Genomic DNA, 25,622 nt, shown 5'->3' on the forward strand with positions numbered 1-25,622 from the left:
GATGATATCCAAGAAATAAAGCTAGAAATGGTAACTATTCAACGTGCACACACACGGCACACAGAAACATCCATATAATTAAACTGTAGTAGCATTTTGCATATAGTAACACATCTGATGGGTTATGACACACAAATTCTAGAGTACATGTGCTTCCAGTAAGTGCCTCTATCTCTTTTCCCTGTGTGTGAAACAAGGACATTCTTTTTTTTTTTTTTTTTTTGCAATTTGCCTGTATTAATAAAACAATAGGAATACTACTCATACAGTCAAAAGATATCCAAGAAATCTTCCCTTTTTTAATTTTAAACCACTTTAATGAAAAACAAGGGGAAGAATGCATTTTTATAGTGCTGTTTGGTATATAAGGAAAGAATTCAGATACCTAAGTACATTTGAAAAGGACTGAAATATCTATGCTACATATGTAAACTGATAAGATTATGCCTGGCAGGCATTTTGGGAACATCTGTCAATTTTTTATGGAACGTAGTGATTGTGGGCTATTGATTGCATTTAAACAAAGTTGTTTCAAAAAAAAAAATCAGCTAACAATTCGTGTAGAAAGGACTGATCAATATTTAAATGACTCTCCTTATTGATTTAAAATTAACTTTCAATTAAGAGATCCATAGGACTCTTAACTGCGACACTTATCCATTCAAGAGAAAATAAAGGTACATTTATCGATACACTTAAACAGCAGTGGCTGGTTTCCTATTGATTCAGTCATTTGCGCTGGGATTCGTTAGCGTCATCAGGCTTTAACTCGCTTACTAGGTCTTCACAGTGTGTAATACTGCAAGATGCAGGAATGTACAAAATGATATAGCGGAAGTGAACTGAATTAGAAGACGTATGCAGAGGTAAGTCATACTTATGCTTTTTATGTCTCCTGATGAAGGAAGAGTACCTTTAATCCTGCCTAGTTTTGGGGTTTGGTCAGGAACAAATTTTTGCCACCTGACCTGTAATGTATGGTTCTGGAACAGGAACCATATAAATGAATGAAATCCTTCAATAATATTGATAGGTAACAGTTCTGTTGGCTTCTATTGACACTGACAAAATCACCTATTTGTATATATTGATTAACATATAATCAATACAAATTTAGGCTCATTGTTTAAAGAATGTTTTTAAGTGGCAGTATTGTGATGCCCTGCATATATTCATCAGTATAAATATATGAGATATTTAAGGCCAGCATAATTTCATATTGTAGTTAAGAAATCAGCCATTGAATGGATTTTGAGAGACTTACTGAGACATTTGAAAGTAAACAGTAAGTGTGTACCTCTGTTTTAGAGACAAACTCAAATATATCTGAACTAAACAAAAATATACTACAATAGTATATCTGTAACTATAAACATGTGCAAAAGCATCAGCACATTTAGAAACACAAATTAAAACCAGGACTGTAATTACATACTTCATTATTTATATGTATTCTGGGTATTTTAGTATACTAGGGAAGCTGGACATGTAATCTCTACAGTTAATAACAGACCAAATTCATCCCAGGTGTAATTTCATTGAAGTGAATGGACCTGGAACTGCACCTGGAATGAATTTGGCCCAGTGCTATGAATGCCTCCTGACTCTCGCCAGCCTAGATTTACATATAAGATATAACACAAAAATGAAATAAAAATAGAAGATGTCCAGGAGGCATGTATGTTTACAGAGCAGAGTGGTAATAACCTTGCCTGATATATACGTGGCAGTGCTTCGCTTAGGCAGGCAGTATCATTGGGAATGGGGGAGGGTTGACTCTGACAGTGGCTCAGGTTTGCCTGCGTCCTTTCATCTCGTTGCCTCTTTCTCTCTCTTTTCTCTCTCTTTCTTTCTGTTTTTGAAGCCTCAAAACCCAGACCTGTCCAGTGAAAAGAAGCTGCCCCAAATCGACCCATTTATTACCTATTCATTTGTTGTGATGTAATCTCTGGGAGGAAAAAAATAAAAAGATTCAATATGTTAATGTTTAAACAGTAGGACATTTTCTGACCAACTGGGGTTATTCCTCAAACTGAGAATCCCAGACAGAATCTATATAAAATTTAACTCACGTATATGATCACCGACATTTTGTTTAAAAAAAAAAATGTATCTTGAAAGCAAAACAGAACAAATAATCTCTTCAAAACCTGGATACTTTTATATTATGAAAAGCTGCTGCTTCTATTTCTTTTTTTTTCTCTGTCCACTAAAGGTTAAATCATACTTATCAAAGGCTCATTTGCAGAGTTATGATATGAATCAGTGATATCTTTAGGATCATAATAATGTAAAAAAATGGTTATGGTCTTTTGCTGCTGGTTGGGAGTCAAGATCAGAAAGCCCAGTGTGTAAATGCAAAGAAAATACCCCCTCCTAAAATGTCTAAATCACATAATGTTAGTGTAACATAATTTGGAATATATTATGACGGTTACAATTACTAAAAAGTGCATGATGCCATTATTTCCAACTGGAAATTAGATGATTATACTAATTAAGTGATAGCAGGTGGCACAGGATGACTGCTACAATCTTCTCTGATCTGCAGAGAGAGATGCATGGTTCAGTGTCTAAAACACCCACAGACAGTAACAATTGGTTTAAGCAGTATTCTGTCCCAAGATGCAGAAGACGGATTCACTTTGATTTAACACTTCCTTATCACATCAAAGAGTCGAAGAGGCATCTTTATGGATTGGCTTAGAAAAAAATATGCCACTGGTTTAGCTTCTACCCTTGTAACTAACATCTCTTGGTATAACAGAACTACAGCATGAAATGAATTCCAATAGAATAATGTAATTCTAAAATGCCAGAAACATTATTTTAAATTATAACTGGCCTAAGTTCATCCTTACTGGTTCTAACTTCGTCAATTCAGAAGTAGCTATAGGTGTACAACTGAGAGTCTCTAAGTCAAGCCCTCTGGTGAAAACCTCTAGTGGAGTAAATATTTTTCTGGTAATAAAAGCACTAATTACTTTTAAGAATATATGTGGTCATTAAATACATTTGAATTTTGACTCAAACTTACTAAGAGGTATTTATACATTATTTTTACAGCAGTATTTGGAGATTATTCAGACCAGCATTAAGTTAGACAAATAATCCTCTAGTCCCATGAGTCATTTCAGACCTTGTTTTTCTTGTCATTTCTGGTCTATGTTCAGACTGAAGTAAGGCTAAGTCATCGCCATCAATTAGTTTTCCAGATCAGCCATCGTTAGTTTAAATGATATGAAAGGTGCTTCTCTCTCTCTCTCCCTCTTCCTCTTCCTCTCTCTTTTTTTTGTTTGTTTGTTTGTTTGTTGGACTTCCATGTGTTTCTGGAGTGTGACCTCAGTTTAACAATGGCAGGGGAGCAGATCTGCTGAAGAAGAACCATGCTGTGTGAGAATCCGACCAACATATGCCTAAGAGGCAAACCCAGTGATTCTTATAAATGACAGAAAATAAATGTTATCTAATTTTTGAAAATCTCTTATCTAACTTTATCTGTCTCTGTAGCATTCATTTCAACTTCGTTATTGTATTTCTCACTATAGATTGAAAGCAGAGCTGATAAGACTTGAGTTTAGATATATTTGTAACATGCTATGATATCTTACAATGCAGCTAGTTCATTTAAAAAGTTACTGCCTTCTCTCACCATGTCTCCCAATGCCTTACCTGTGCCACAATTACAGGTAATGTTTGTGCCACCTAAGTTTTCACAGGTGAATGCAAGAGAAAGCAATATTTGACAGTAAAAGCTGAAAAAATATTATTTTCCCTAGTATGTTGCACATTACATTGTTCTGGCATTCTTGTCTCAGTAACGATGTGTGCAAACTAAGGATACCCTACTCTTCATCCACAAAAATTCTCATAGTTCTATGCACTGATGGTAGCATGTATATTGCATGAGACATCTGTAGTAAGAACAAAAAAAGAAAGGTTCTTCAGCTTGCAAGCCTAAATAAACATCTTTTTTCTTTAGAGCAAAACATGAAAGTTTGTGAAAATCACTCATCTCATTTTATTTTTATGCTTTAATAGAACTAAATGGAATGGAACTAAACTTCTGATTACAAAAAATGCCTTATCTCCTCTGTGAATACTAAACTGTTCAGCATTTAGAGTAGCATCATACAGATGTTCTCTGAATTGATATAACAATTGCATCTTCTACTGGACAAAATTTAAGAAAATTTCCCACAATTAACATCAAAAATGCCCCGTTCTCTGTGGCAAAAATAAAAACCTTTACTCCTGCACCATGGGACATTCAATTAGCTGTGCAAATGGGAATAATGGTAGACAGCTACTCAGAAGCAGCTATTGGAGATATTTGAACTTGTTGTTCAACTAAAGAAAATAACATTAACGTACTATAGGCGTGAGGCCAACTGTCTTACCCTCACATGGCACTGATTAGTTCAGCCTTAGCTGAACAAAAATCCTTAATCTTCTCTTTTTAATATTGAAGAGGTAAACCCTCTTTCACCTGCATGTGGAGTCTCTTTTTCATCAAAGCTCAGGAGATTCCAGCAACAAAATCAATGTATGCATGTTCAGAGCAGTTTTCAGGGTTTTGTAAGACAAATCTTTCAAATGGGAGCTAGTTTAATGCTATTGAGCTGAGTTTCGATCTGACAGAGTGAGTGAACAACACAGAAACAGTTCACTTACCACTGCTCACACTACAGGAGGTGGGAATCAGGTACAGCTCTGTACAAATACAGCTGTGCAATTTCTCAGTAAACTTTTACCCTACTTAATCCAATGTTAAATGTAACAGTCCAGTGTTTAAACAAACAAAGATTTAAGAAAAAAAATGTAATTTATTTCACTACAGAAATGAGAGACAATTAGTTCTGAATTTCAGCACTTGCTAGCAATGCTGGAAGCATATTGTTTTCCCATTTAGACTGGTGAAAACTAAGATTAACTCTGCTAAATTTAACAGAGTCATGCTAGTGTTAAACTGATTTTAACTGGAGTGTCATCAGGCTCTGTGTTCTAACATATCTAACATATCTGAAATATGATCAACAAATATCCTATTTTGTATTTCCCTACTGTTTTTAAACTTCCAACAACTTGCTTTCTGGATTTTTGGAAAGAAAAAGAATATTTTAAAAAATATATTAACTTAATTTTATTACCAGACCTTGTAGGCTAATATGAGTTGTACTATGGCTTTGCACAGACAGATTTTTGTTTTGTTTCTGTGCTCTGAATCTCTGAATTCCAATACTGCAATCAACTTAGGATTGGAGACATTTTATTCCTCTTCTGAGAAAATGGTATTATAGCTGCATCCATATCATCATGACAGTTTCCATGATCATAGATCTGATTAAGGAATGATCAGTAGTCATTTATTGAGCTATGCAGTATCTAGAAAAATATGGAATGTGACTACTCTGTACTGTTTATATCCCTTCATTTTAATAAAAAAAATAATAAGACTTCTAAAATGCTTAGAGTGAGCATACAACCCAAGTAGCAAAGTCTAAAATAAAACAACAAACAAACAAACAAACAGAAAGCAATACTTTAAACTAGGCATTTTACTTTGGTGGGGTGGGGAGCCAGGGGAAAGGTTTTTGTTACTATGATTTATAATTTGTATATTAGACTGATAAAATGGTCACACTACACTCAGCTCTTTTGCCGATTTGAGTTTTACTATTGATGGGACAATAAGACAACCAGGAGCTAAAGGGAGCAGCGTTTACACTGATCTAGTTCAAATACTCAGGTCTGGGCCCAGAAAAGTGTGGACATCAACTTGACTTTTCATTATTCAGTTCAAACTCATAGCTCAAAGTAAACAAGAAATGTGATGATATTATTGTGTTAACTATATAGCTAGCCCTGAAAATTCCTCTTTTCAGGGAGTGCACATACTACGTGCACATACTACATACTAACCTCACAAAAAGGGATAAATTAGTTCAAATTGTTCTGATGTCCTTAAACATCTGTATAATTCTGGCTGATAAAATACACTTCTGTAATCCATACAGAAGTACTAGATGGACTAATGTATCGAGACATTTCATACATTGTATAATATAAACTAATATAAATAATAATAATAATAATAATAATAAAAGTGAAAAAGTACCAGATTCAGTGTAGGTTCATCATACTAGCAAATTTCCACCAGGCTAGTCATTTTTCTTATATTAAAAATGGCTATTACCCAGTTTAATTGAATAATTCTCTGATAATTACAACATCAGCATTTTAATAGTGTATAAATAACCTCTCCCCTAATTAACATTTTGCTAAATTTTTCATATATTGCAGTGTTACGAGAGGAGGTTCTTCGTAAAGTGCTTTGCCCTTTCAATAACAACTAATAATTTAATTAACAGGTCATTTTTTTAAAAACAAAAGCTTAAGTAGAAAGAGCTAGGAGATTCACAGTTGAAAGGAAAGCTCTCGTTTATGCTATAATCATGGCTTCATGGCTGTATTAGTATAAAAAATTTTCGTGGCTTATTCAGCAGCTTTTTCATGGCTGCTATTTCAGAGGCCTTTCAGTAGATATGATATCTACTTTGGTACTGTGAATAAAATTCTCTGCACATCTCAAAATATAAGTGCATCCATCTTGTTTGGAACTTAGAAAGAGGCATTTCCCCGTGCCAATTAACTTTTCACAGTTTGTATATTTGTTTTTAAAAGAACCCTTAGAGATAGCCATGTCACTTCAGTCTTGACATGACTTCATGGATTAGAGGGGAAAGGCACTGTCAAAAATAGGAACTGAATTTTCCCCCATTAAGCATCTAGACAGCCACACCTTCCTTTTCCTGGTGTCGGAAAGAAAGTTAGGTGTATGGCTCAGAAAAACACTGGCAGGCAGAAGATGCAATACTTACTCGTGCATAGCCTGAGTAAGAGGCTAAGAATCTGAAAAACTTTGAATCATGGGTGACCCTGTAGGGTATCAGAACTGTGTTAAATGAATGGCTGACAATTGTGGTTCACCTAACGATTATGCTCTGAGAACACAATACAAACTGCAACATTAATGTTTTCAGACTTTATAATCAGTGTCATATTTTGCTAATCTCCGGGCACTTGATTTACCTCATGACAGAGAATGCTCCAGTTAAACTCCTATCTACTGCCAGAATTTCAAAATGTCATCTTGAGTTTTATAGAAACATCATTCTTTTAAGAAGTAATTAGCTAAGGCGTAGTTTGTATGGCAATTAAAAACCACTTGCTTGCCGAAGCTTGTAAGCATTATGTAATTTTTTTTTTTTTATTTTTTTAAACTACAAGTACACGTGCGTATTCTTGCCTCCAGCTTAAATACAGTGATTGTTGTAGTTGGTTGCACAGGAATTGTCTCAAGAACATTAAAGCAAGCCAAACACGATTGTATTCCAACTAAAATTGCTCTCTTTATACTGTGTATTGAAACTTGATAACTGTTGGTTATAAAATTCCTTTGATTTTCTGTAGGTAATAAAATACTTTGGCAATTACTATTGACAGTTCTGGATAATCTTGAAGGCTGCCTTGCCTGAAGAAGATGAGTGTTACAAATCACTCCACTGAAAGAGGGAAGAACAGCAGCAGGCAGCAGACAGGTTTCAATTTCACAATGCTGATTATCTCATTCGTGATTCTATGCATGCCTAAATCTGAGGATCCCTCAAGCAGCTATATGGACTTCTACTTTTAAAATGCCTATTACGCTTTCATACTTTTTGCTGCTTCCTGAAGAGTGCCATTTCGCCAAGCTTAAATAGCAGAAAATTGCACTGCTTTTCCTCTGCCCATCTCCTCAATCTCTATTAACCTGCACAAGAACAAAGGACTATGATAGTCCAGCTATAGGTTAGGAAATAGGTTTGAAGTTGTTTTTCATTTACTGGTATCTATCTCCCTGATTCATAAATGTATGTGAACAATAACATTATTTTAATATGTTATCTACTGACTGAAAGCATGGCCTTTAATTACATCTATATTTATACTAATAAGTACACCATGTGTTCAAAAATACATGCATCTATTGTTTGCACGGACATCAAATAATACTGTAGTGCTGTCAGCATCTGTCAAGCTTAAACAGAAAAAAAAAAAAGAAATAGCAAAAATATTTTTTCTTTTCTATTTAGGCTACAGGAGAACAAGCCGAAGCAGCTACAAGCAGAAAAGAAAATTGTTGAAGCACCTGGTTCTAATGCTTGCAGTAGGCCTTTATTAGATGTCATAAACTGAATGATGCATTACTCTGTGAACGACTTATAGCCTGCAAATGTTGAGGTAAAATGGAGGACAAAGAATTCTTTTAAAACAAAGAGGTTAAATGTTCCTTTTAAATCAAACAATACTTATTAAATGGAGAAATCATAATAGGCTCAGAGAGACTGGAGACCATTTCTGTTATTTTTTGTAATGTATTTCTGTATTACCTTAACAAATAAAAAATATTTTACTTTAATATTTTGTATTTTATGTAAGAATGATTTACAGTCTATCTTATGTTTCACCTGTATTATTAAACAAAGGAAAAACATTTAAAAATCCTATTGCTGATACCGGTTTGGCAGCCCAATCTCAAATCTAAATAATTGCATTAAGATTCATGTAGGCTGTCAGCCACCACCAACAAAAAGGTAATTTTGTCCATCAGAAAATGTTTTAAAATAAGATCTGCTTTGCATTTAAAAAGATAAAAGAATGTTTTCTAAAATGACAGTTGCTGCTTGGCCATCGATTCTGAGCTTTAATCTCATGGCCTACTCAAATTTCCCATTATGTCTCACTGAGGCTTAGAGGGATAGAAAGGCTGAACTGTGGGCCTGCAACAAAAGTGGAGGGGGGTTACAGCGTTAAGAAACACAGCTGTTGCTCACAAACTGCAAATGTTAAAATACTCACTACTTTTTTTTTTCCTTGATGCTAATAAAAACTTAAAGTGTTTTGCATGCTTTCTATAAACAGTGCACTTAAGTTTTATAATCTAGTACATCTTATTAAGCGTGAAGTCTGCTGATCCCTAAATTATTCATAACATGGTCCAGACTGATTAAGATTGGCTTGTTAAGGAGCACAAGAAGCAATTAAACTGACAAGGCAGTGCGGCCTTGATGTATACATTTATTATCACAAGAATACCCAAAGTGAATGCCCTTATTAAGCAATGAATTTCACCTCACTGGCCTTCTACCATTGCTGCCACAGGCAGAGAGAGCTAGGAACAACATGTCAAAAGCTAACTCTGAGGAAATGCCTATCTTCAAGTGAAACCGATTTTGTAATGAACCTTTCAGTTCACTCCTGAGGTAATAAATCCTGACTGGTGCATTAATTACTTGATAACATCCCATCAAAATGCAAATGCAGCACTTGACCCATAGGAATGGCTCACTAGCTGTTAACTCTTCAGGGTATACATAAATTGTCTGTTTTCTTTTATCAAACAGGGCATTTATTTCCATCTTGCTAGGGTGAATGTCACTCCTGCCACCCTCGGCCCCTCAGTGGCCTGACACCATCATTTGCAGAGGACTGTCACTATGTGCCGACATCCTAATTGTGCTACTTCTTTGCTTTGTACCTTTGAGGCAGAATTTCCAGCTTCACACCCCGCCCCCCCCCCCCCCCCCCCTTCCTTTTCTGGAGGAATCTTGCATGTCAAGGACAAAGCTGTAATAGCGTTACAAAGAATGACCCCCACCTCTAAAGTACACTAATCTTTCTTTTCAATGGCAATACATTAAACAAGGAATTTAGTTCCTTGAAGTGATTAAATGAAAGCTCAACATATCTATGTGAATCACTACCCAACATATGCAAGCGTGCATGCTTTTAGTAAAAACTCCTCCAAAGATATATTTACATGTTTTAAAGACACTTCTGCCATCCCTTCAATTAACATTCAATTTCTACAGTGTACAAGCAAATAATATGTCAAAAAGTAAAACAAAGTATGCTTCATAACACAAATTTAGAAATGGTGAAATATGATGCACCGCATTCTTCCAGCTTGCCAAGAAAATAGGCTGCTTTAATTACAAAAACTATTTCCACAATAAATGTTAATGAGGACCTGCATTTTATATTTCCCCATTCAAAATGCTAATCTACATCAGTGGGTTTGACGCTCCCACCTGGGTCAACCTGCTTTACAGTTTTTCTATTTGTCTTGAAGGCTTGGTGAAAATCCTTAATTCAGGTTACTAGGCAACCCTGCAGGTGAGAAAATATAATGTTTGGCCTACTCCATTTTCGAATACACACAGTGGCCTAATGCCTTCAAAATAGACTGTGCAAAGCATGCACTGATAATTCTCTGCTACGTTTTCTAAAGGCGAGGTCAGAAGAAAATTAATTGATGCTGAAAATAATGACAGGAGGAGAAGAACCACTGAGACTTGGTGTGACTGGCATGTGATGATGTTAGCAAGAATCCCAGCATGTGACTGGACAGTGTGATGAAAAATATACTTTATGTGAAGGAAAAACAAGTTACAAAACTTAATTAGTTTTTGACACTTCTTCATAAGTTATTATCTTTTCATTTGGAACATTGCCTTGGGACATCAATACACAAGAAGAAATGAAACATTCTTACTGTAAATCTGAAGGAAAAAAGATGACTTTATATTGCACTTCTCCCTTTACATGTCTTTTTGAATAAACAAAATATCTGCTGCAGCCTAAGGTGTACAAGCCCCCGAAGATGTTTCTGCTGAGAGCATAGAATAGACTTGTTCAATATAGTAATCCTGTTACAACTGATTATGCAGTCTCACTTTTAAAAATAAAAGGAAGGAGGATTGGAATCCAAAATGGTCACACACACACACACACAAAAAAAAAGCTATAGATGAGAAGCAGTTAAATTATAGCACCTACAGCAATAATGCTTCCTGTACAGCAAATGTATTTTTAATTTTTCCACTAAGGCTTATACCTCGAAGTAATTCACACTGATTACTAAATAACCCTTGTGAGTTGCTTTGTCTTTTGAATTTTAAAAAATACACTTGCCGTGAGCAATGAATTTCATAAACCACCAGCTCTCATGCTTGATGAATCATTCTTATTTTATGCAGTGCTATGTGATAGAGAACTGAGATAAAATATTCTATCCACAAGCTATTCAGTACAATTTATCATCAGCGGCTCACTAGTCCAGTGATAATACCTGGCTTGCAGATTGTAATGATCAGATTCTGTTTTTATTTCAAACAGGAGCGATCCGAATACCAGAGTTTTTAATTTACATACATTAGTGAGGTTCAAATACGGCAATAGCTACAAGCAAATTCACTTGCAAACAGAATGCTCGCCTTGCATAATGGGTTCCCTTTAGCTATTACAGACCAGTGAAGTACCCAGATAAAAATGAAAACAAAGAGGAAATAAGGAAAATCATGATACAAACACCATACAGGGGACTAGGATAATTACTGAACCACAGTGAAGGTCACTTTTATATCTGTTTTAGTAATGATTTTTTATATTTTCCCTTTGTATTGAAATCATGAATGCCATCTCTTCTCTACATTATTATACTATTGTATTCTTTGCATTCTGTAGTTTTCTAAAGTTCCAACACTGTCACTAATAAAAGTTTTTTCTTGCTGTAAATCAGAATAAATGAAATACTGAAATAGCTGATAAATACCTAAACAACTCCAAAATCCCTGTAAATTACAGCAGCTTGAACATTTAGTAAAAAACAATGGGCTTATAATAAAATACCTCTTATAGCTATATCACTTTTATACTGACCACAGTATCGAGCTTCAATTCCCAGCAGCATCATTACTAGACATTTTCTGCCACCTTTCTAAATCTGAAAAGCTTCCTACATTTAGTGAAGATTAGGTAATGCTACAAGCAATCAATAACAGCTATCAATTCCATACCTTGTTCAGAAGAACAAGTTGATTAAAACTAAGTAAAAAGGATGGCTGAATATGCTTTAAAACTATCTGATTCTTCTAACTACACCATCATGATAAAATACATATATATATATATTATATATATATATATTATTCACTGGCCAAAGAGGTAGCTCTTAGTAACAGTAAGGTTATGACTCAAGCCAACAAAAGCCAGAATATTCTACGTTGTTTGACACACTCTCCTTATCGTATCATATGGCAAGGAGAAGAAAAAATGAAGGCACAGAGGCACAAATGAAAAATATCATGTCATCTTCAACTTTGATTTCCTGGGCTTTTCTTGATTTGTGTCAAAACCTTAATGTGCTATACAAGTAGTCTATGTCTATTTTTCTTCCTTTCTGGATTTTTTCCCCTCAAAAAGAAAAAAAAAATCAAAAAACAGTTTTAAAAATTCTTTTACTTAAAGTCAGAAAATATGTTAGTTACTAGCAACATAAAAATATTGCAGAAGCAGCCATCACAAGTTCAGTCACACACATACAAAGACAGACAAGACTTCATTTATCAATGACCATACATACTGCTGCCTGTGTGCAGCCCTTAGTGCATATGCACAAATAACAGCCATATAAACCCAAATACATTTATACAAATATGATCACAATTATTAAGGGACTTTTGCCATAATGTATGCTACTGACTAGTCCCCTGAATCTGAATCCTGAATTTGGGTAAATCAACCAGTTTAGGAGAAATTCTAGCCTTCCACACAGAGCACAAAAGAACAGAAGTCTCCAGTAAGAGAAATCTCATACAAATCAGTCAACCACATTCCTTGTTTTCTAGCTCTATACCTGCAGCCCAGGCAGTTTCATATCCCTCTGCTAGAGCAACTCATTTGCCTCACTACCAGTGGAGAGAGGCAATGAAGTGGCCAATAGTGTGAAAATGTGTTTAATCTTGATTAAATAAATGACAGAGGGGAAGATGAGATCCTCCTCTTCACCATTCATCTATGAATGTGTCTGCCTGCAATGCCCCTAGGACTGGTTCTGCTGCAGGTGAAAGGGACCCCTGAATCCAAAATGCCTTTACTTTGTGTTGAAGTTCCTCTCCATCTGCCTTCCTTCAGTGCTTCAGTGCAATGGGGAAATGATGGGTAGCAATTCCCAGTTAAATGTTTCTTCCATAATAAAGCTGCCAGTCCTTAGGAAGCAGAAGTTGCTAGGCTTTAAAATTTTGGTCTAATTTATTAATGGAATTGCAGACCAAACATTGTTATTCAGCAAATGGAGGGCAAAAAGCATCAGCTCAACTGCTAAAATAGCTGTTAGCAGATTCTGTTCTTGGCTTTGGAGAATAAATTCCTGTAGCCATACCGACCCACAGAAGTTCAGAAGTCTCTTCCTTCATATAGGCCTCTCTGCTGTATCGTTCTAATGAGTAATGAGAAATGAGTATTTTTCAATCTGGAATTATTTATGCTGGGAAAGGTAAAGTTCACCTCCCCGTCTCTTAGAAAAAATCAATGTATGTGTATAATCTTAATGAGAATAAGGAAATTGGAATATATGATATGTAGTCAAAGGACTATTCTGAAAGCTTAACTGGCTGTTATTTCAGCTCATAGACCAAATGAAATAATGCTTGATCACACAGTTATAGACTGAAGGGTCTGGCCCCGACTCTATTATCCTATGTTATAGCCCTGGCTCTGTAATGTTGTTGAATTTATACATATGCTATTGCTTTAGGTACTGTTTGAACCCAAGAAATGCTATGCAGCATTTTACAGCTTTTATACTACTGTAATTATCTTTGTGTGATCACTTCTGAAGCGATTTTCTTAGAGATGTGGTAACTTTACAGCATTTCTGGGACTCCAATCTGGCTCCAAAGTCACTATGGTAAAATTAATCCTAACTAGAACTAGAATTACAAAGACCAAGGTGTGTGGAAAAGCATATCAGAATTAGAAACTTTCTCTTTTTTTTTTTTTTTGAACAAGATGTGGGACAGGAAGAATCACTTCTTGCCTACAGAAGAAATACAGAAATCAGGCCTCAAGGTAGTAGACAAATCGATTACAGTTAAACAGCTTTCAAAAATACGAAGTATACATTATAAGTGTACCTTGACAAACTGATCATCAGCAAAGTCTTAGCTTGCTGCAAGTTTTAGATTGTCTTGCCAACCCTCTGAAATGTATTTACAGTGAAAGCAATTTCTGCTGCAGTAGCATAAAGTGTGCCTTTGTGCTGCAGCATGTGATGCTGGCTGATAATAAAGGAACATGCTGTGAGACCATGCAATTTCTATAGCAATTTCAATTGCTTTATTAAAATTAAAAAAAAAAAAAAAGAGTTCTAGATTAAGAAATGGTTATATTTTGGCATGAAATTTTCTCAGTGGAACGTTACCAAACAAACAGGGAAATTAAGGAGATCTTGTGGAACTGTATAGTGCTGACATCTGATGCAATAAATTAAATTTCTAGTGAAATACACCAAACATGCTGTGCCAAAAGCATTGTAAAATATTTCTGATGTGAGAATGAATTTCTGCTAGGAGATTGGGGGATGGGATGAAAACAGGTGAAGATGAAAGAAGAAGGACGGAGGAAAAAGGAAGTCATTTTATTGTGGACTTGAGTTTGGTCTTCATGAAATTTGTGACAAAATTCCACTGAATTCAATACCATTAGAGAATATCTTATAAGAAGAGCCATATTTTAAATAATCAGACATTTCTAGCCAGGACAAGAAACACTCTTTTTTATACTTTGTTATCAACCTTTTTTTTTTTTTCTTTTTCGTGAATATCTGACTCATACTCTATCTGTCATTTTCCCTTTGACAAACCAACAATGAGACCCTAAAACAAGTCTTGCAAGACTGAAGGATACAATATTTAACTTCCCTGATTATCCTACATTTAGGGGAGGAAGGAATCTGACAAATAATCCCCACTGTCATTGTACGGCCATTACAGTGTCCTATGAGCCCGGACAAGTTATTAGGTCAGACGCTAACTTCCTAAGTAGAAAAATGATGTGGTCGCCTTTGTCCTCTCTGCAGTAATGGCTGGAGTCAGTACTAATTAAGGCCCTGCGGCAGTGTGGTATGAGAGAGGTCAGAGACTTCTTTCTGACACCTAAACAGTGCTCAGCTCAAAGGAACTGCCCCTAATCTGAAATGATGTGATGTAGAGCTGGCCTTTCAGCTTCACTGTATATTTAAAGGAAAATGACAGTTAATGACAGGGGTGTCAAAAACGAGTAGATGGAGAAGCTAAGGAAAACATTGCTCTATGGTAAAATTTACTTACAATTTGTCACTGTGCTTAGAATTAGAAGTTGCTGCACAAATGGAGGTTTGGATACCTTTCCATCATTTTGTTGAGGTAGAAAAAAAACCCTGTCTTATGCACACAACTCCTATTGACAAAGTAGGCTTATTTTTCCATCATTATGCAAAATACAGTAGATACATACCCCCACACAACCTACACTGCCTTCAGTTTTCTGTTATCAAAATAAAATATGAAAATAATAAGAAGAACATTTAATCTCATTCAATGGATTACTACTTTCCATTTTATCTTGTTGGGAGTAACCATTGCAGTAATTAATCTTCCAGTCATTTTCTTTCTCCCCTTCAGGCATAGAACTTGGGAAACAAAAGCAATATTCAAAACAGAAGCCAAGATTTATTGTCAGTTAGTCATAATAGACACCTGCACAGATTACTAATTACAACAAAACCATAAGGTCTGCTGGCACGAATCCTTTCCCATTCTCTCTTTTTATCCACCCCTAGTGACACACCTGCAAACCTTTAATTGATGTTGTATTTATCTCAGGAGCCCTTGTTAGCATTGTATAATAGTGTCACCATTCACAATGCAATAGTTAAGGTTCAGTCAACATTTCCACTTTTGAGGCTTCCCTCTCTCCTTCCTTCTTTTCCCTCCTTCCCCTTCAACACCCTTCTCCCAAGCCTTTTAAGAAAATTTGCTCCAGGCTAAAAGCTGAGTAGTCAAGTCTCAATCCAGGCTTGTGTGATTCTTTTAATCAAATTGGAAAGAGAATTGTTTTGGAGTGTTTTAAATTTATATATGAAAACAAACAAACAAGCAAACAAGCAAACAAGCAAAAGTTCCCCCAAAGTTCTTCAGACTCACATAGTTGAGCCATTGCTTTGATGTATAGTGAAATAACAAAACTTTAGCAAGTAATTGGGCCACCACAGGGAATTGTAACATCTGGTATTTCCATCGAAAGTCAAAAGGGATGACATCCATAATTACTAAAAAAGAGGTTTTCAGACAAGTACTGTAAGCCTTCCTATAAAAATACTAGTAAACATTCATATTATGAGTGTGAAGAAACTATTATTACACAGAGCATAACCAACGTAACTTCTGCCCAAAAATGTCATATATTTATTATTATTATTATTATTATTGCTTTACAATCATAAGCAGCTCCTATCTATATATTGCAGAGGACTTTGAGTTATTTGTATACAACTTCTCACTATTACAGGCTTTTTTAAACAAATTGTAATAATATATTCAATAACAGTTTAGCACTTACATATAGAGAGACTGACATCTATCTATATATGTCTATCTCTATATGCATAAAGCCAGAAGGATGGGGTAATTTTAATCCATGGCTCTGTCTAGGACAGAAGAGAAGAAAAGTAAGAGAGGGGGAAAAATGAAGGGAATTCAGTTTGCCTCAGACCTGAATCATCTGGTAAGAGACAGAGTTTACAAAGCTTTGGTTTTGGTATTGGTTGTCCCTGCACAGTTCAGCCTCAGTTCAGCAATGGATTTAAAGACCAGACCATAGTAAGGCAGAATACCATTTTATACTTCATGTTGAAACAGGCTTGGAACAGCCTACCTAGGAAAAGTATTTCTGTTCCCATCAGGACCTTCCTACTCCAGACCCATTAGAACGTGACCCACTGCTCAACAGGTTGCTGTTACCAAAAATCCTCTTCTATTGCCAGAACAGTTTGCCCTGTAGCAAGAGCCAGTACCAAGGCCACAGAGCTGCACCTTGGTAGCTACCAGCTGACCCCAGGCTCAAGAGGCATCATAGATTATTCAAACAGCTCATGGTTGCTTGTTGTGGACCACACTGGAAAATGTTAACTGAAACGTCTGTAAAGTGAGGCTGACACAACTGCAAACTAAACTCAACTTCTGCTTTCTTTGAACAGGGTAGCTGATTCCCTCCTTCCCAATGAGTGGGGGTAACTCCAGCAAGTGCTGGGGTGAAGAGTTTGGCCATAAGGAGGTGAGACCCTGTCTGCAAGGCATCTTTGGATAGATGCTTCCTCTCTTCAGTTTGCTGGGACTGTTGTAGCCTTTGGGAGAATATTTTGGATCAGAGGTCTCCCTGTACCTCTATTTCTCTCTCCACAGGCCTCCAGCTTTGAGGATGCAATGTGTTTTGCATATCTTATGTATTATAACCTGGTTTTGTTCCACAGGCCTGACTCAAGTGAGGCCCTGCAGCTCTTTCTGTGGTCTGAGCCTGGACATATCCTACAAACAGCTGTTCTACTTCAAAAACTATTGCTTAGAAACAAAGTATTAGGTAAATGTATTTTTAAACAACCAGCACCCAACACAAATCCAGCTTAACTACATTTTTGCCATTTCACAATTACCTAGACATGTCTATTTTCCTCTGACTTCCTCACTCCCAGCAAGCTTTGGAGCCCAAGTCACACTCACCCTTTTTCTACCAATCCTTTTTGAGAGATTCTCCATTATTAAACTCTGTAGGTATTCTTTGCTCTCTTGTGCTCACAGCTTAAGCTTGGTCTGCTGAAAACTAGATGTCTGGAAAACTTGCCAGAAGCTGGGATGCTATGCCAGGGAAGCATGACTGTATGCTTGACCTCTTCCTCTGTTCGTTCCTTAGCATCTGCTACTGGCGGCTGTCAAGTTCCTATTACAAAACCGTCTACTAGTGCCAGCACTGTCCCGTAACTAGAAGTATTAGCTGGTAAGGAACAATCTGAGCTCCCCACCCCACCCCCCCCTTTTTTTTTTTTTTTTTTACTTTTTTCCATGCTGCCTGTGTTTAGTCAGATCTGCTGACTGAAAATCAACATATCCAAACATTAAACCTCATCCCAGTAACCAGATGAACACACAGTTTCCATGAATAATAATGATCTTGAGGACATCTCAGAATCCATTGAATTGCCAAATTCCATATTTGATTAGGATGAGATGGAATCTAAATTTTCATGAGCTGGAATATAAATTTGGGATAAGTAATTGTCCTCAATTTTTAGTGGATGTATCCATGCACTCTGAACTTGCTTGGCCACCTCTGTACTGTGATCCATTGCTGATGCAGACATAGTCCAAAATCACAGAATTCTTCACAGAGAAGGTATCTTTACTTGTTTCTCCTAAACCTGTGTTTCATCTTTCTTATAAACAATGAGCTAAAATTTGGGGAAACTGCTGAAAGTTGAGAGCTCCTTGTAGAAGACCTACTAATTCACTTCTAGAAATGGGGAGCTTTTAGAAATACATTATTCTCTTATGGATTTAATTCACTACTTCTCCAAAGGCCAGAGAAAAGCCTATGCACCAGTTAAAAGCCATTTAAGCTGCATTTTGAGGGCTTAAGTGATGCTTAAATGATGACTAGGTTTTGTTCTGGCCTTCTGCAGAAAGGATGAGTCTTACCCTTATGTGAACTAATCAGTTTTGATGTTCTCTCTTCCATTTAAGATCAGTGAATTATTAATCTTCATGTGTACAGTAACTTCTTGAAGCATATTTTATATGCAAATTCATATTAACATCACAGCAACATCTATAATACAGACTGAAATAAATTATAAGATATCGTGTAAGGAATCTTAGCCATTATGACCTATCAAGTCAAAAATCCAATGAAATTTAAAATATATATTATGCCCTTTAAATATACATTTACATAATAGACTGTAATGGATCAAAAAAAAATCTCTTGTAGCGTGTAAATAATGCATGTTTTAAGATTTGTCTAAATACATATGCACACATATTTACATATTAACATGACAGGCTGCAAACATACTAAATGAACAGGTTTGTATGGTCTCATGCACCATATGAGTTTTGTTAAGCACTTAGAAAAGGCAAAATTAAATCATAGAAACACACCTTATATGCAAAGACCTGATTTCCTATTCCTCCTGGAAAAGGTAGTGCTTATGCTCAATTTCAAATAAATATTCTTAGGCTTTCCAATGATTTATTGTAGATATTTTTAATTCAATATCTTCATAGTACCTACATGTTGGCATACTACCAGCAGCACCACTAATCTACAACAAGAGGAGGTGGTAGCCTTTAAAGGTAAATGATTCAGAATGAACTCCTGATATAAATTTTAGCTGGTCATAGATTTTGTGATCTGAGTTATAAAAGGCAGAAGATTGCTGATTAATTTGAATGGATATTCTGAAAATGTTCACTTTGCAAAATCCAGAAGTTTGTAAGATCACATCTATTGCCTGTCATGCTGCCTGACATCTCTTGTGTCTCATCAAAGTTTATACTACTAATTCAGTGTGGCCTATAAACACTGAAATGTGCAGAGTTTACCTGAATAAGTAGTGACACAGCAGCCACTATAAAGTCCAGTGAGCAGAAATTATTTGCATATTAAAGTATTTGACACCACCCCTTTTTCAATTTAGTAACTTTGAAAAATGTTCAGACACTATGCTGCGTAGCTGTTAACTAGATAGATCAGTGGACACAGAAATAGACAGAAGAACCTACTGTGGGTCAATGCATGGTTTTACACAAGGTTCTCTCAAAGGTACAGATAAGTACTTCCTAACAACTGTGATAAAGTGCTGGTGCATCATTGCAGCTACAGTCCAATAGGAATTCTGTAGCAGCCTGTGAAGGTAAAACATCCACTCCTTATACCATTAGTCTGCTGAAACTCTTTGTGTTCAGAATAAAAATAATAGTGACAGTCAAGTATGCTAATGTCCATAATCATTGTAAATTATAACTGTCAGTGGTCACAAACCTACTCCATGAAAACATAAGGTAGCAATTTAGCCTTATATTACTACTCTCAGAGAAGAAGAACTACTCATAGGAAACCTTATGTAGTATGAGGATTATAAGATATATTCTAAAAATAGAAAGTTTGGGATTTCTTTTTTTATTATTTATTTATTCCCCCCCTTTTTTTTTTCCTAAATTGAATAGTTCTATATAAAGCAATGTGTGTAGAATTTTATGCTCAGTTTCCATTGTTGAAATTATACCAGTTTCAATTTACAGTTAGAGAAGATGTGCATAGTGATTTTAATTCTGAATGGAACGGTGGAAAATGCCAGGAAAAGAATAGTTTTAGTCTACAAATAATAGCATCCAACCAAAGGGGAGAAAATGTACCCTCCCTCTCCAAATATATAGTACAAATAATACTGAAATTGCAGGCAGTTGCTTATCTTTATGATCTGGACAGTATGCCTCATTTTCATTTTCTCTCACACAAAGACATTGAATGCGTAAAGACAGCTTCTTACAGTTTGAAAAGAGGAACAAAAGGAAGTTATATTATAAATTAATATGAGAAGTCAAAGATTTGTTGACTCAAAAGACATTAAGAAATATGTAATTTTGGACTCGCTTTTTAGGAAACTGCGATCTCATCAAAATGTCTTTTATATAAAAAGCAATATTCAGTATTTTGGTTTTGCCAACACACTTAAAAATGAGAGATGCAATGGACATTAATTTTTGCTTGGTTATCTTACATTATGTCAACTTATATTCACAATCTCATTTTTCCATCATTGTTCACAATTAAAAAAAAAAAGGGGGGGAAAAGGAAAATGAATATAAAAAAAGACAATTAAAGAGTTCCTTTGATTATTCACTTTTTAGAAATACTTGATGACAAATCTTCTGTATTATAAAACATATATTTTGCCAAGGCCATGAATCAAAACGATGATGTCGGCACAAAGAATGCGCTCAAATACATTAAAAAATATATTTGTTTGGGTGTGTAAGGATGCAGAACTGAAATTCCAAACTGTATGTGTTATGAACCTCACTTAGGTTTAGCTGCTTCTTGCTTGTTACTTTTTTTTTTTGTAATTAGTAGGGATCATATGGTTTCCTGAAAGATTAAAAAAAAAAAAAAAAACATAGTCTATAAGTAAAACTACTGTGTTCCTTCTGTGCATTCTAACTGCCCTCCAAATAATTACAGAGTGGAGACTTGGCTGTCATTCATGTGTATCTATTCCATTGTGTGAAGAGAAAAAGAAAATGGTTGCCCATACATTAGCACATCACCCATGGCTAGTGCAATGACAAGATAGATTAGGATGTATATTAAATCTCACACATGACTGCCTTTCTGTATCAAGGTAAAAAATACTTGCTCTTACATACATTAGGGACTAGTGTTGGACTGACATCTACATTAATATTGACAGCATATCAACATTTTTTACATTAACTGAGTCAATAACTAGTTTAAACCTGGTAAAACTTAGATAACAAAAATGAAGAAAATATCTAGCAAGCAGCATTAGATTCTTGTATCTAAGAAAAGAAAATTAACCCCCAAATACTACATTGCTTTTCTGAATTATCAATCCTACAGCAATACATCAACCAGTGTATACAGTTGTGACTTGGTAATCCAATCTCATTTGTCAAACAAGAATTCTAGTAGATAAGGAATGCTTCTAGGAAAAGAAAACCCTGCACAGACAATAACATAAATATTATATACATAGGAGGCTGATTATAAAAAGCTGGATTAGCATCATTGTATTACTTCACCTCCTAAACATTACTTTCACAGACATGATGAAATTGTCAGGCAATAATCCCGCTTCCACAACAGCTGCCAGTGAGAAATACACACAAAACCTGCACAAACTCAGGACACCTATTTTCCTATTTTGCAGAAGAGTTAAAATGTTTATTTGTGTTTTCCATGTTAGGAAATACCTCTAAATCAAAACCACTATGTAGGTTAGGTTAGGAAAGGGATTTCATTATTTACCTTTGCTGTAAAATCTCCCACAAATAAGCAGTCGCTTCTCATTCCAAGCCAATGTCTTGGTTTCATTAATAATTAAATGTTGTTTTTCAATGATAGCTAGCTTTTTTATACTCTGGTCTTTGAAACATATTATCTTCAAAATGAAGCTCAAAAATACTATTAATGCTTTTAAGGTTCCCAGACATTTCATAAAAAAGTACTTGCATACTGGAAGATAAAAATGTTCATTCTCCCAGATTGACTAGGCTCATGGTGTTAGTGAAAGGGGAGAAATGCTACAAAATAAATATACAAAAAACTTTTGGAAACAGTGTCTGTTTGAATCAGCTATTGGCCCGAAGCTGATATGTAAATGGTTATCATTTCATTGTTAGCAATTAAGCTACGGTTGGAAGCATTAGCACTCAGCAGAAGCAAAAGCACAAGGCAGCCATGCAAAGTTTTTAGATTTCAAACACATCAAGGAGCAACATTTCAAGTGTCATTCACCTCAGAAGTCAGAGAAGCTTTTGTTTAACCATGTTTCTCACTCAAGACTACCCTTTTCCCTCTGTTTTAGTGTACTATGGAAGATGATGAGGGTTAAAGTGATGTTCTCGGCAATATTTATCTCCAAATGATCCCATCTTTCATTTATCAAGTCCTTGAGAATGGTGATGAAACAGGCCATGAAAAATCTAAGCTTATGGACATGAGCTCTTCCATCCAGCAATACTTTGGGTAAACAATGAGCAGGAAAAAGAGGCCTCTCTCTACTGTTCTGCTAATGCTCTTCTAGGCTCTTCTAGCTAAACATATAAAAGAAAAAGATGCAGAGAAATGCCTGGCACAGAACTGGAACTAGCACTCTAGTGCTTGAGATGTTGACAGCATTCAAGCTGATTAATTAATATTAGTAAAGCCCACTGAAAAAGGTTAAAAGAGCACTTTAACATGCAGTGATATTATCATGATCATTAGGATTGCATATTTCTGCCTTCTCTAATGTATCTTTTTTTATCAGCTCAATAAACTGATGTAGGAGTGCAATTTTTCAATTACATTTTCTTAAACAGAGGGCAGAATTTAAAAAATTAATGTTTAGAATAATGGTACAGTCATGAGGCTTGTACTTTTACAATTTTTGCTCTGAAGCTTTTGATACGAAATCTCAGTAATGCCAACCTCCTTAATTCAGAGTAGTTTCATATTCCTAGGATGCTGTGTAATGATCTCTGATCTGATTGTTTCAATATGAAGTGATTTGTGTGACTGTAGGTAGTAAGCTTAATTTATTAAATAATAGGGATATTTATCTTTTTGTCAAATTTCATAGGCATTTTAACAAAAGCTTAATCTCCCTGACAATTATACTTTTGACCTAAAACACGCTGTTGTGGGGCAGAAACAGAATATTTAAGTACTATTGCAGAATACATCTTTTGTTCCTAAATTTTATCCCTAACAAGGGCTAAATGATGCCCCATTTATAACATTTTCAATTCGCAGAGTCCACATGTGGCCATATCCTAGGATTGCCAGACACAGTGTACATTTCAGAAAGCTAAACCTCATAAATCTCCAGAAATTCCTCACATCTATTATGTTTACCTTCTGCTGCTGATGAGCCTGTTGGGCTCTGTACAGAGGAAATTACAAGCGCTCCAGAAGATTTGGCAAGAAGATGCTAGAAGAAACAATGGGCAAAAAAAATTCTTAACTGCAACATCACATCCAGCTTTGGCTACCATTTACATATTTGAGATTACAGCTAGTAAAATGGAAATTCCATTGAAATGGAATAAATTGTTTTCAAAAATCCCTATCTGATTAGTGTTAGTTATGTCTCAAGTTGAACGTGTTAAGCTACACTCAGTATAACTTACGGAATTCAGATGAAGTCTAACATTCATAAATGAAATGAAATTCTGCCTGTTTATATACTTTTCCCATTAAGAACAAAAGGCAGTTGTATCCAAGATTTTTTTTCCTATCATCTTTTTGCTCATTTCTATTAATCTATATAAGAAAATGTCTTCCTCTACTTAATAGATGTTTGGAGACTGTTGTAACAGCTGCTAACTAGTAAGGAAATGCCAGCAGAAATATTTTATGGTCACACGTTTAAATACCACTGGAAATTTGTTTATAGTTAATGCCAACTGAAATGCTTATATTCTAGGCATATTTTGCACAGTGATCAAAACTTAGTAGTTCAAAAATCTCCACACTTAAGCCATGAGAGGTCTGAGTGCCAAAGAAAAATTCTCAGAAAGAAAACAAAGCTCCAAGTTTTTATATGTTTGATCAATAAAATTATTAACCATGTTGCACATCCACACATACACATCCTTACACAACCACAAACAACTAAAAGAAATATCTGGAGTCTTGAAATGTTACTGTGTTAGGAATCTATCCTGAAATTACTGGTACAGATGTTGCCACACACCTTGGTGCACTCTTCCCCCAAATCAGTGCCCTCCTCACTGACAGCAGCAGGAGTGGAAAGGCTTGAGCCCCTCCTGGGCTATCGAGTGCCCAGGAGGTGGCTGGTTTGAGAAGCTCTCAGGGAACTAATCTTATGGAACAAGAAATAGTTTCTCCCATCTCTACCCAAAGGGGTAAAAGTCACAGCAAGTCTTTCAAACAAAGGAGAAGTGGAGAAACATTATTATGTATGAACTGACTAACTGTACAACCTCCAAAAGCAAATCTTAAGAGAGAACTATCAGTTTTTGGCAACTAAACAAGAGTCTGCTCTTAATCTGGTGTCTTAACCAGCTTCATAACCTTAGAGTATTCCTGCTTTTAAATCACCCAGGACAAGTTCGTCTGGCTAGTCATACATGTATACACTAAACGAGTAACCTGTGATATGAAAAACAAAATATTTACCAAATCAATATATAAAATCTGCTCCAACATAGCTGAAAGTAAAGTCCATAGCTTTAAGACAGAACAAAGAATGTGGTGTTAATCTCATCTTTTTTTTTTTTAACCAAAGATCTAACATGATACTTTTGCCAATTATTATAAAAAAGCCCACGTCTTGAATTTTGCCATTACTACCTCAACTATTGTCCAGTATTAATTATACCCACTAAACAATACACAAAATTTTAATAACATTCCCTCTTATCTCAGTGAAAATCACTACAGTGCCTTTGTAACCTTTAGTCCCAAATGCTTTTGGAATTGTTTGGCATTTTGCCAGAACAGAGCTTGAGAAGGCTAGATAAGAGCCAACAGTTAAAAAGAGAGTTTTTTATTTTCCATTCTAATGAATAAAAACTGCTAAACTAAGGAGCGTTAGCAAGGGACTTATAAAAGATATGGCATAGGTTATTAAAACACTATCCTTATTACAAGAATTTTTCCTCACTGATATCATTTGGCTTATTGAATGAGTTAACCTTTTTTTTTCTCCACCTTTTTTTTCTTCTCTTCCCCCTTTCTCCTTCCTCCCCCTCTTGCAATTGCCTAAAAACAGGAGACTGACAACTGATTGTACAAGAGATTATTGGTAAAGTGAATTAGACATGCAATGTGCGGCCCTACACTTCAACATACTACCGGAGAAGCAAGACCTTTTAAGGACGTGCCCTGGCATGGCACTGCCAGGAGTCTTTTGCTGGAACTCAAACCAGTGGCAAGCAGCAAGGTGATGCAGTTTGGTC

At 35.6% G+C, this 25,622-nt stretch overlaps 1 protein-coding gene and 1 long non-coding RNA gene across 8 annotated transcripts in view; both read right to left on the minus strand.

Moving 5' to 3' along the window:
* Positions 1-25,622, minus strand: part of ZFHX4 (zinc finger homeobox 4) — a 151,518-nt gene that overhangs the window by 47,440 nt on the left and 78,456 nt on the right. The gene's annotated exons all lie outside the window — the stretch shown is intronic.
* The window catches only part of LOC310894123, a 13,473-nt gene continuing 1,692 nt past the window's right edge, over positions 13,842-25,622 (minus strand). The window contains exons 1-2 of the long non-coding RNA XR_014579585.1: positions 17,101-25,622; positions 13,842-16,970 (exon numbers count right to left, since the gene is read on the minus strand). The exon at positions 17,101-25,622 is cut by the window's right edge and continues 1,692 nt beyond it. This is a non-coding gene — a long non-coding RNA (uncharacterized lncRNA). The remainder of the gene's footprint in view (positions 16,971-17,100) is intronic.

This window comes from Anser anser, assembly GCF_964211835.1.
Source record: "Anser anser genome assembly, chromosome: 2".
Lineage (NCBI taxonomy): Eukaryota > Metazoa > Chordata > Aves > Anseriformes > Anatidae > Anser > Anser anser.